Source organism: Silene latifolia, chromosome 4 (genome assembly GCF_048544455.1).
Source record: "Silene latifolia isolate original U9 population chromosome 4, ASM4854445v1, whole genome shotgun sequence".
NCBI lineage: Eukaryota > Viridiplantae > Streptophyta > Magnoliopsida > Caryophyllales > Caryophyllaceae > Silene > Silene latifolia.
The window spans coordinates 63,645,113-63,657,899 of NC_133529.1; the positions used below are offsets into that span (position 1 = coordinate 63,645,113).

Sequence of the window (12,787 nt, forward strand, 5' to 3'; positions counted from 1 at the left end):
TAGCGAGTGGTTCTTGGTACAACAATTTTGGAATGGTCTTTATGAAGACTCGAGTAACATTCTCAACATGGGATGAAATGGTATGTTCACCGAAGTTGACGATAATCAAACTTGGAACAAGATTGAGGAAATGACGTTCCATAATTCACAATATAGTAGACCTCGCAAGGCTACTAGAGGAGGAAAGCATGAAGTGGACTCTATTACTCAATTGGGTGCTCAACTTAGTGCTCACATTGATACCATCAATTTGAAGTTCGAAAAAGCTATGGCTAGACTTGAAGAAGCCTCAAAATCACCAAAGCATCATGTTAATGCCATGACGACATCTTCATCAATCCCAAGTGGGATATGTGAGAATTGTGGAACTTTGGGACATGACCAAAGTAAATGTAGAGGAACAAATGAACAAGTGAATGCTTTTCAAGCATACAAGAGTGGTACCCCTTATTCAAATTATTACAATGAAAACACCAAATTCCACCCAAATCTCTCATACAAAAGCCAAAATGTTCAAAACCATCAACCAACATACACCCCACCTCCCATGAGAAACCAAAATCAAAGACCCTTTTACAACTAAAACCAAGGTTACCAAAATCAAACTCCATACAATCAACAAAATGACCAAGGTTTTGATGTTCAAAAAGCGGTCCTTCAAATGCAAAAGAATCAACAAGAGTTTTTCACTCAAATGCAAAAGGATAGTCAAGCAAAGGAAATCACCATCAACAACATTCTAGCCCACACCAAAATGTTGGAAACCCAATTGACTCAACTAGCATCTTCAAGTTCATAAAGACAAAAGGGGCAATTACCACCTCAAAGTAATCCCCCAAGACATGAAACGGTTAGTGCCATTCACTTAAGGAGTGGTACGAGGTATGAAGCACCGAAGAAGCAAGTTGAGGATGAAGTTGTGGAAGCTAGTGACAAAGAAGAAGTTGTGCAAAACTCCAAGGATGGAGAACCATGAAAAGAAGAAGTTTCAAAGAAAAGTGAAGACAAGGCCAAGGAGAAGGAACCCATTGTGATTAGACTTCCTTTTCCAAGTCGTCAAGCTAAGCCCAAATTTGATGACCAACTTGGAAAATTTATGGAAATTGTGAAGAATTTGGAAGTCTCGATTCCTTTTACGGAATTAATCAATCACGTGCCGACCTATGCAAAGTACATGAAGGACATCCTTACGAAAATAAGTCAATCCGGAAGCTTGAGACTATCGCCTTCACTAAGGTGAGTAGTGCAATCCTTCAAGGGAGTTCACCTCCGAAACATAAAGATCCGGGAAGCTTCTCAATACCGTGTACCATTGGCGACACAACGATCAACAAAGCTTTATGTGATCTAGGGGCTAGTGTGAGTGTTATGCCGTATTCTGTAAGTAAAAGGTTAGGGATGGGAGAGCTTAAATGCACCAATATCATACTCCAAATGGCCGATAGATCGACGAAGACACCATTAGGGACATGGGAATATGTTCCCGTAAGAGTTGGGAAATTTTTCATCCCGGTGGACTTTGTCATTGTTGACATGGAAGAAGACTCCAATATTTCAATCATTCTAGGTAGACCTTTCTTGCACACCGCGGGTGCGGTAATAGATGTGAAGCACGGAGAGCTCACTCTAGAGGTGGGAGATGAGAGCATAACTTTCAATCTTGACAAGACCATGAGAGCTCCCCGTTTGCATGAACCATGTTTTATGGTTGATCATTATAGCCGGAAGGATGATAGGAAGAAGTCGGAATTCCAATGGAAAAAGAAAGTTGATGATGCTCCATCAAAAGAGCAAGGCAATAACAACAAAGAGAGCTTGAAAAGCTCACCCATGACAAGTGAAGAGGATGGCCTTGTTGGCCAAAACAAGAAAGGAGGAGAGTTGTCTCTATCAACTCAAGAGATTTTTAATGATCAAGCAGACGAAGTTTGTGGTCTTTGGGATGATAAGTTTGAAGGGATTTTCAATCCCTACATTGGTAATGGTATCGATCAAGACCAACATAAAGGACAACAAGTGCAAAGATCTATTGAGGATATTTATCATGATAATGAACAAGCTTTTGACTACTTCTTCAAGGTGTTGAGTAACATCAACAACACCTTTAACATGCCCCCATGACATCTCATTAAGGATGAGAGTTTGGTGGAGTCCTCTCCAAACCACCATTTGTAAATATTTTTAACTCCCTAACTTGCATTTTAAATTCTTATATTGCATTTTTTTTTGTCATTTTTGGGTTTTTGTGCCTTGATCAAGATATTCATCATTTTTTAGAGAAGTGAGGGAGGGACTAATGATTTTATTGATGTGTAGTGCTTTAACTTAGTGTGGGGATAGCAATTGCCTAGGCTATTCATGCCTTTGTAGTGCCCCTACAATGAAGAACACGGGATTTGAAGAATGAAAATGACATGGGTTATGAAAGTGCACGGATGGACCTGAATCCGGGAAGACCAGGAGGAATCCGAGCGGCTTAAAGGGTAATCCGCTCGTCTTATAGCAATCCGAGCGTACAAGGAAGAATCCGTTCGTCCTTTTGAGCTGCAAAATCAAAAAATTTGGTCTGTTAGAGAATCCGAGCGTCCCAGCTGAGAAGACGCTCGTCTGAAACTGGCCGCTCGTCTTTGTAGAAAGACGCTCGTCTTTTTGCCAGTGCAGATTAAGCAAAGTTCCTGTAAGAGAATCCGCTCGTCTTCTCTGAAAGACGCTCGTCTTTAGGCGAGTTTTCCTGAAGCCAAATTGAGCAGAATCCGAGCGTCCCGACAGGAATCCGCTCGTCTTCCCCCTGCTGTTTTGAATTTTTCGGGTGTTTTAATACACCTTCCCACATTCATTTCATTCATTCATTCATTCATTCAAACACTACCCATAAACCCCAAAACCCTCATCCTCTCCATCACCAAAAACAAAATTTCCTCAACCAAATTCAACAAAATCAAATTCAAACTTCCTTACAACAACAATTAATCACTCCTTTTGCAACAATAATCAATCCAAGCACCAAAATCTTCAACCTTTGAGTCGATTTTTGAAATACAAAGACAAATCCTTTCATCTTAAATCGATTTGGGTATAATTAGAAATTGAAAATTTTCAATCTTTTCTTGGTGTAATCAACAATGGCAAGAACAAAAGGAGCAACAAAGGCACTCAAGGCAAAGACACTTTCGAAAAGGCAACAAAGCCTTCAAGCAAAGAAAGCTTCAATGGCTATGGTGGTTTCTAGTGCAACTTGGAAGTTCAACAACAACAAGATCCTCCCTTGGAAGCAACAACATCAATAACTCCGGAAATCGCTCAATTATCCAACTATCCGGAGGTAATTTTCATTTCCAACTCCCATAGGGATACATTTGCCAAGTATGCTAAGAAATCCATTTTGTCCATCAAATTCATTTGTGAAGATGCCTTGAACAAATTGGGTGTCCTTGAACAAACAAAAGCCTTCTTTGAAGCCATGGGATTGGGTACATATTTACCATAAGAGAATTGACATACCTCTCCCTTACCTTGGAATTCTTAAGTTCATTGAAAGTGACTAAGGTAGAGACTAGAGAATACATCGAGTTTCGCCTTGCGAATGTGAATAGGCGCATCACCTTTGATGTTTTGAATAAGATATTAGGCCTTAGTGATACACCATATTATCACAAGATGCCCGAAAAGTATGACCCCGCTCCTCTTTGGGAGGCAATTTCCGGGAAGAAATTTGTGAGCTTTCATGCTTTTCGCGCTCTATTAGTCCACCATCCGGGCATTAGAGTGTGGCACAAGGTCATCGGGAATACTATAATAACAAGAAAAGGCACTAATGACTTTACAAAGCTCGATTGTGTTCTACTTGAGTCAGCCTTAAATGTCGGAAGGGAATTCACTAAGCCCTACAATGCTCTAAGGCTTTTGATGGAAAGATGACTTAATGTTGATTGTGGTAAGGAAAGCACCGCTCATATTGTAAATGGAGGTCTAGTTACTCTCTTGGCCAAGCACTTTGACGCAAATTTCAACAAGGATAACACCTATGTGACGATCAAAGGGGGTCATCTCATTGACATGGATGCCATGATTTACAAGTATAAGTGGGTCAAGCATAACTCTCTTGACACCAACTATGGGTGGCTAACCAATGATGCTAGATCTTTCACTTTGCCTTCCAAGATATGCCGATTAAGTGCCCACCGAACAAACTACCTTCTTCCACTCTCCAAGGACGCCAAGTACATCATCCGTCAACAAAGGGGCGAGATTGAAGAGCCCTCCTCCTCCATTGTCATACCACCCTACCCATTCAAATATCAAGAGTTCAAACTCAAAGATGTTGAAGTAGGCAATGATTACATGACTCTACTCATACAAGAGATGCACAAACAAGCTTATAATGATCGAGTAGATGCATACTTGGCCCAATATCTACCCCTCCTTCGTTTAGCTAGGCAAGGACTACTTGATCCATCATGTCCTTTGCCTAGTTGGGCGGATAGGGAAGTTCTCTTTCAAAGCACATCTAGGGGTGAAAGACCGGGTGAAGATGACAATGTCGATGATGAGGTTGTTGATGATGAGGGTGTTGATGAAGAGGTAGATGAAGAAGAAGAGGCTAATGAAGATGATGAAGGAAGTGAGCAAGATCAAGGAAGTGAAGAGGGGAGTGGAGATGATTCCACTTCCATGGAGGAAAATGATGACAATGACGATATGATGGAGAACTAGAAAACTTTGGAGGCTCCTACCCTCTTGAGGTTTGTCTACTTCTTTCTTTGTTTTCTTTATTTTATCTTGATCATAGTTTGGAGAGTCCTAGCAACACGAGGACTAACACCTCGGCCCCATTGAGGTGCTCTTTTTATTGTTCCCATTTGAAAAATCCAAAATGACGATATATAGTTTCATGCATTGCATTTTGTGTGCATGAACTACCCCAAAATTTAAGACATTAGAAATAATGTCTATCTCGGTTTGGGGAAGTACATGCATACGCAACGGGAGGTAATCTAAATTACGCTCTCCGTCATAAACAAAAACCCATGCATCATGTAGTGTAGCTTAGTATAGCTTGCATTTAGTTTAGAAATCATGCATCATCTTTGCATAATTTCCTATCATATTGGCCATTGAGGACAATGCCCATATTAGTGTGGGGATGGGAAATTCTAACTTGACTTTTATTCAAAAAATCCAAAAAAATCAAAAATTTCGAAAAAAATCAAAAAAATTGAAAAATTAAAAATCCAAAAACAAGTTCATTTTCTTTGTAGTATAGTCTTGTATATATTGTTTGTATATATTATGTTTGTCTATCCTTGTTCACATTGATCGACTACGCCACATCCGAGACATGAGGATATTGAAGACCGCATGGTATGATCTTTCCAATCTCCTTTTTCCTCTTTATGTTAATGACTATGTGGCTTTATTTTGATTGATGCGGTATAAACAATGTGAATTTAGAACTTGCATTTAGATTATTTGGCATATTAGTCGGTAGAATCATATGCATTAGGATATATATATGTTAGTTGCATCATGGCATGTAGTTTGCATGTTAGAAAATTTTTGTGAAACCGTCTACTTGGGAAGCTTGACAAGTGTATATAGGCCCTAGTAGATGCTTTTTCTTCTTAAGACTTTGCTTGTTAGAATACTTGTAAAACACCCTAGGATGTGTCATTCTAGTATCCTTTGACCCATGGAATAAGGCCTAGTCAATAGTACCTTGTGGTGTGATAACTCCTTGGCTACCGTTTATTCCAAGGTGACCCTTGAAACCATGCAACCATCATTCATCCATGTTCTACCATACATTTTGTCATCAAAGGGAATGGGCACAAAAAGAAATTGATTTGAGTTCAAGAAATGAAATGAAAAGTGAAAGAAAGTTTGCAAAATGCATCAAATGAAAAGAGGAGCAAAAATAGACTCCTATGCTTCAAATATAAGGCACCCTCACTACATATGGGGTGACTTTGAAAATGTTCAAAAGAAAAATGCAAAAAGTTGAAAAGTTGTCAAGTGTTGAATTGCCAAAAATAAAAAGAAATGGCAAAAGAAAGTGTTCTCAAATGTTATATGCCACAAGAAATTGGTGGGAAAAACAAACAATAAAGCAAACTCCCAAATGAAACTCAAAATTTTATCGATCCCTTTATCCATCGTATCCACTTTTGTGCATGGTAGAGAGGGGACGACCCTTCTTCTTGTCTAGGCAAGAGGGGGAATTTCGCGATCCTCCAGTGTTTCTAACACCATAGGGAGTCTATTCTTGACAAAAGCATTTAACGATTGAGGACAAAGGTACCCAAGCTTGACACAACCTGGAGGTCATTTATTGGTATCCTTCTAGGCTTAGTAGTTTGAAGAAATTGCATCTATGAAGGAGTGTGCACCCTTGAATTGCTTCCCTTGTAGATAATTTCCGCCACTTAGATGAGGAAAGTGGCTATTCTTTTGTAGATGTATCCATTACTTGATTCTATGTGCTTTAATGCTTGGATGTGTCGCCATTTTGGCAAGACCCACCTTGCCTTGGAAGAAGGCATCCTACCTCATAGTTGTCTTGTTGTGAGTTGAAGGGGCGGAGTAAGACCCGCTAATTGTCTCATATCGGCTATGCTATTAGGTTAGTTTAAATAACGGTCCTAGTCTGTGTCACCTCTTTACTCGGGACGAGCAAAGGTTCGGTTTGGGGATATTTGATGTGACCATTATTTGAGCATATTTAGTCCCCGAATTAGCCTTGTTCCCATGCTTTTTAGTGCATATTTGGGTCATTTATTGTCTTTAGTCCTTTGTTTTGCATATTCTTTGAGGTTTTGTTCCCTTGGTAGGAAAGGAGTGCAAACCTTGCATTTTCATGGCAAAATGGAGCTAAATTGATTAAATTCAATGACCAAGCATCAAAGAGAAGACAAGACTAGAAGGTCTTTGTACAAATTGTAGTAGATGGGCAATGATGAGAAAAGATCCTTGCAGCTCCGACGAAATCCCCGAGGATTGTATGAAGAAAATGGAAGAAAAGAAGAAAGGAAGAAGCTGACTCAGAATCCGAGCGGATTGCCCTCTGGTTGCCCGTCCAAGACAAGGAATCCGAGCGTCTTCCTCAGTGGGACGCTCGTCCAAAACCGCCACAATACGCCCGTCCACCCACTAAATCCGCTCGTCCAAAAGCCAGACAATCCGCTCGTCCCGTGCCCTGGACGCTCGGATTGTGTGATAGCTATTCCGTCTTCTACTTGCTCTATGAAGGATGCGCATACCACGGAAAGACTAGCAAATAGGTGACTCGCATATTTTTCTGAGAGGAGCGATTCCTCAAGGACTTAATCGTCATTTAAGCCTTTAGTAAACCCTAATTTGTGTACCTAATCCTCACTATAAATACCCCATTAGTCTAATTAGATTATCATGTTCTTCTTATCAATCTTTAGTGTAGTCTATATTATTCTTATCTCTCTTTAATCTTGTAATCAACTTTTAATCAAGTATTAATACAAATCTCATTTCCTTAATTTCTCTATTGTTCATCCTTTATTTTGGGTAATTGAAGATTATTTGGATTTATTTGGAAGATTGACAACCTTCCAATCATTCATCAAGTACTTCTATTATTCTTTGCTTATTATTTTGGAATCATCATTAGGTATAATTCTCTTAATCCCTTTTTAATTATTGTTAATCATCTTTACTTATTCATCATGTTTTGCTTTGTTGATATGATTGACAACCTTGTTAACATGTTAAACTTGATAATGAGTGAGTAGTTTCCTTAACTAGGGTTAATGGGGAATTAGGGGAACCCAACATGGGGAATGATTCATGCTTAATCTAATATGTTCATATAATTTATTTTATTGCTGGTTGTGATCTCAACTTATGCACGTGTTATGTTTGATAAAATGCGAGCCTATAAATCCTTGCATTTTTTACCCATCACTTACCTTTTCAATGAGACTTGTAAGACATAAACCAACTCGAGTCTCATTAGACCATGCATATAGTTTAGTAGGAAGGATTAAGTCGACTTGTAGGTGTTGTACAATCTAATCGATTCGGCTCCGGGACCCAAACCTTCCTAGGATTGTAAGATATAAACCAACTCGATCCTATCACAACAATAATTGCTTGCTTATAATTTGAGAATATGTTTGTATGATCAATTCCCATGAATCCCCTATGAACCCATGACACCCTAGTGCTTTTAATCAATTGTTTACATCTCATTTTAGTCATCTTGCTTGTTTACTTTTATTGTTATTTAGTTTAGTGATCTTCTTATCTCAACCCAAATTGTGACACCCTTAGACACCACTACTTGCAATCGAAAATCCTACATCAATACCCGTACCTTGGGATCCGACCTTTACTTGCCTCTTTACTAGTAGTAGAGTTGTTTGTGATGTTATAAATATTGTTTTGGTCTAGGTGCTCCTAACGACAAGTAACCGAAATCTAAGCTCAAAGCAGACCGACCAAAAATGGCGACGTTGCCGGGGACGGTGTTAACTTGATTTGATTTTCTTTGATTGTTATTAGTTGTGTCTTTATTTGCCTTGGGGAAGTAAAACTCCTCAAGGTTTGTTCTAATTGTTTTCGAGTTGTTTGATATTTTGCATCTCTGGAAGATCACAAGGTAACTTGTTACCCATTGATCACGAAATTGAAAGGACTTTGACAACCAATAGAAGACTTGCTAGAAATACTTTGAGAGGTATTGGTGAGGTTATAGATATTCAACCAAATACTCTTGAGTTCATCAACCCTTTTGCAAGAGAAGGTGAGGAGAACCCAACACAAAATCAACCACACAATCAACCCACAATGCCTAAGTTTTCATCACATTCCGTACCAACCGAGGAGAACCTACCCAATGGTACTCCCACGCCACAACACTTAACCGGAAATTTTATTACAAAATCCGCATTTATCCAATTAGTCGAAAGAAGCCAATTTGGGGGGATGCCTAGTGAAGACCCTCATTCTCACATGGAGACTTTTTGTGACTATTGTGATGCGATTTCACAAACCAGAGTGACTCACGACCAAATTCGATGGGTCTTATTTCCTTTTTCTCTAATTGGTACCGCGAAACAATGGTTAAAGAGCCTTGATAAGGCTACTCTTGGAATTGACTCTTGGAAGAAGTTGGTTCTAGCTTTCTACAAAAAGTTCTACCCTCCGGAAAAGACTAACATGCTAAGAGCCCAAATCACGAGTTTTAAGCAAAGGGACGAAGAATCTTTGTATGAAGCTTGGGAGCGAATCAAAGGAACTTGTCACTCATGTCCTCATCATGGACTTAGCGAGTGGTTCTTGGTACAACAATTTTGGAATGGTCTTTATGAAGACTCCCGAAACATTCTCAACATGGGATCAAATGGTATGTTCACTGAAGTTGACGATAATCAAACTTGGAACAATATTGAGGAAATGGCGGTCCATAATTCACAATATAGTAGACCTCGCAAGGCTACTAGAGGAGGAAAGTATGAAGTGGACTCTATTACTCAATTGGGTGCTCAACTTAGTGCTCATATTGTTACCATCAACTTGAAGTTTGAAAAGGCTATGGCTAAGTTTGAAGAAGCCTCAAAATCACCAAAGCAACATGTTAATGCCATGGTAGCATCTTCATCGATTCCAAGTGGAATATGTGAGAATTGTGGAACTTTGGGACATGACCAAAGTGAATGTAGGGGAACAAGTGAGCAAGTGAATGCTTTCCAAGCATATAAAAGTGTTACCCCTTATTCCAACTATTACAATGAAAACACCAAATTCCATCCAAATCTCTCATACAAAAGCCAAAATGTTCAAAACCCTCAACCGACATACACCCCACCTCCAATGAGAAACCAAAATCAAAGATCCTTTTACAACCAAAACCAAGGTTACTAAAATCAAACTTCATACAATCAACAAAATGACCAAGGTCTTGATGTTCAAAAAGCGGTCCTCCAAATGCAAAAGAATCAACAAGAATTTTTCACTCAAATTCAAAAAGATAGCCAAGCAAAAGACATCACCATCAACAACATCCTAGCCCACAAAAAAATGTTGGAAACTCAAATGACCCAACTAGCATCTTCAAGCTCTCAAAGACAAAAGGAGCAATTACCACCTCAAAGTAATCCCCCAAGACATGAAACGGTTAGTGCCATCCACTTGAGGAGTGGTACAAGATATGAAGGGCCAAAGAAGCAAGTTGAGGATGAAGTTGTAGAGGCTAGTGACAAGGAAAGAGTTGTGCAAAACTCTAGGGAAGAAGAACCCACCAATCAAGAAGTTTCAAAGAAAAATGAAGAAAAGGCCAAAGAGAAGGAGCCCATTGTGATTAGACTTCCATTCCCGAGTCGTCAAGCTAAGCCTAAGTTTGATGACCAACTTGGAAAATTCATGGAAATTGTGAAGAATTTAGAAGTCTCGATTCCTTTCACGGAATTGATCAATCACGTTCCGGCCTATGCAAAGTACATGAAGGACATCCTTACAAAGAAGAAATCAATCCGGAAGCTTGAGACTATTGCCTTCACTAAGGTGAGTAGTGCCATCCTTCAAGGGAGTTCACCTCCAAAGCTCAAGGATCCGGGAAGTTTCTCCATTCCATGCACTATTGGTGACACTACAATCAACAAAGCTTTATGTGACCTTGGGGCAAGTGTTAGTGTCATGCCATATTCGGTTAGCAAGAGGCTAGGAATGGGAGAACTCAAATGCACCAACATCACGCTTCAAATGGCGGATAGATCGACAAAGACACCTTTAGGGGTATGGGAAGATGTTCCCGTGAGAATTGGAAAATTCTTCATCCCGGTGGATTTCGTTATTGTTGACATGGAAGAAGACTCCAACATTCCTATTATCTTAGGAAGACCTTTCTTGCACACCGCGGGAGTGGTGATCGATGTGAAGCATGGAGAGTTCACCCTTGAAGTGGGAGATGAAACCATCACTTTCAATCTTGACAAGACCATGAGAGCTCCCCGATTGCATGAGCTATGTTTTATGGTTGATCACTATAGCCGGAAGGATGATAGGAAGAAGTTGGAATTTCAATGGAGAAATAAAGTGGATGATGCCCCATCAAAAGAGCAAGGAAATTGCAACAATGAGAGCTTGAAAAGCTCACCCTTGACAAGTGAAGAGAAAGGCCTCATTGGCCAAGACAAGAAAGAAGGAGAGTTATCTTTATCAACTCAAGACTTTTTTAGTGAGCAAGTAGATGAAGTATGCGGTCTTTGGGATGATGAGTTTGAAGGGATATTCAATCCCTATATTGGTAATGCTATGACCCAAGACCATCATGGTGAACAACAAGCGCAAAGATCTATTGAGGATCTTTATCATGATAATGAGCAAGCTTTCGACTACTTCTTCAAGGTGTTGAGTAACATCAACAACACCTTGAACATGCCCCCTTGACATCTCACATTGGATGAGAGTTTGGTGGAGTCCTCCCTAAACCACCATTTGTAAATATTCTAACTCCCTAACTTGCATTTCAATTATTCTATTGCATTTTTGTCATTTTTGGATTTATATTTTTGTGCCTTGATCAAGATATTCATCATTTTGAGAGAAGTGAGGGAGGGACTTATGAATTTATTGTTGTGTAGTGCTTAGACTTAGTGTGGGGATAGCAATTGCCTAGGCTATTCATGCCTTTGTAGTGCCCCTACAATGAAGAACACAAGAATCGAAGAATGAAATGACAGGGGTTACGAAGCACCCACGGATGGACCTGAATCCGCGTGGTCAAGGAAGAATCCGAGCGTCTGAGGGATAATCCGCTCGTCCTGAAGAAATCCGAGCGTCCAAACCATCAGACGCTCGTCTGGTGAAGCTGCAGAAATTAATATTTGGGTCTGACTGTTAATCCGAGCGTCCCAGCCAGAAGACGCTCGTCTCAGTCTGGACGGCCGTCCATCAAGAAAGACGCTCGTCTTTTTGCTGCCAAATTCTGGAATTTCTCCCTGGAAAGGAATCCGAGCGTCTAAAGCAGAAGACACTCGTCTCAGCTGAAGAAATCCGCTCGTCTTTCCTGCGGTCCGCTCGTCCTGTGGCGTCTTTTTCTGAACCATTTTTTGAAGAATCTGAGCATCCCGGCCCCTGGTCCGCTCGTCTCCCACTGCAAGTTCAAAATTAACGGATCATTTTAAAACCCTCCTCTCCCATTCATTCTCATTTCTTCAAAATACAAACACTACCCAAAATCCCAAAACCCTCATCCTCATCCTCTCCATCAACAAAAACAAATTCCCTCAACCAAATTCAACCAAATCAAATCCAAACTCCCTCACAACAAAAATTAATCTCTCCTTTTGCAACAACAAGTGATTCAAACACCAAAATCTTCAAGTTTTGAGTCGATTTTTAGGATACAAAGCAACATTCATTCATCCTAAATCGATTTGAGCATTACTAAAAATTGAAGATTTCAATCTTTCATTGGTGAAATTAAGCAAAGGAGAATGGCAAGAACAAAAGGTGGAAACAAGGCACCCCAAAAGAAGACACTTTCCAAAAGGCAATTAGCTCTTCAAGCAAAACAAGTATCAAAGGCATTGGTAGTCCATGAGGCAAGGTTGGAGGTTCAAGAACAAAATCCCCCTATGGAAGCTACTAATTCAACTCCGGTCATTGAACAATTATCCGATTATCCGGAGGTAATTTTCACTTCCGACTCTCATAGGGAGAAATTCATTCTCTTTGCTAAGAAAATCATCATGCCTACTAAGTTTATTTGTGAAGATGCATTGTCAAAGTTGGGTGTCCTTGAACAAACTAAGAC

At 39.8% G+C, this 12,787-nt stretch overlaps 1 non-coding gene across 1 annotated transcript; it reads right to left on the reverse strand.

Moving 5' to 3' along the window:
• Positions 1–9,189: 9,189 nt before the first annotated feature.
• On the reverse strand, positions 9,190–9,296 carry LOC141654430 (small nucleolar RNA R71). The gene has a single exon (XR_012547991.1). It is a non-coding gene; the product is annotated as a small nucleolar RNA R71 (small nucleolar RNA).
• Between the last annotated feature and the right edge of the window lie 3,491 nt (positions 9,297–12,787).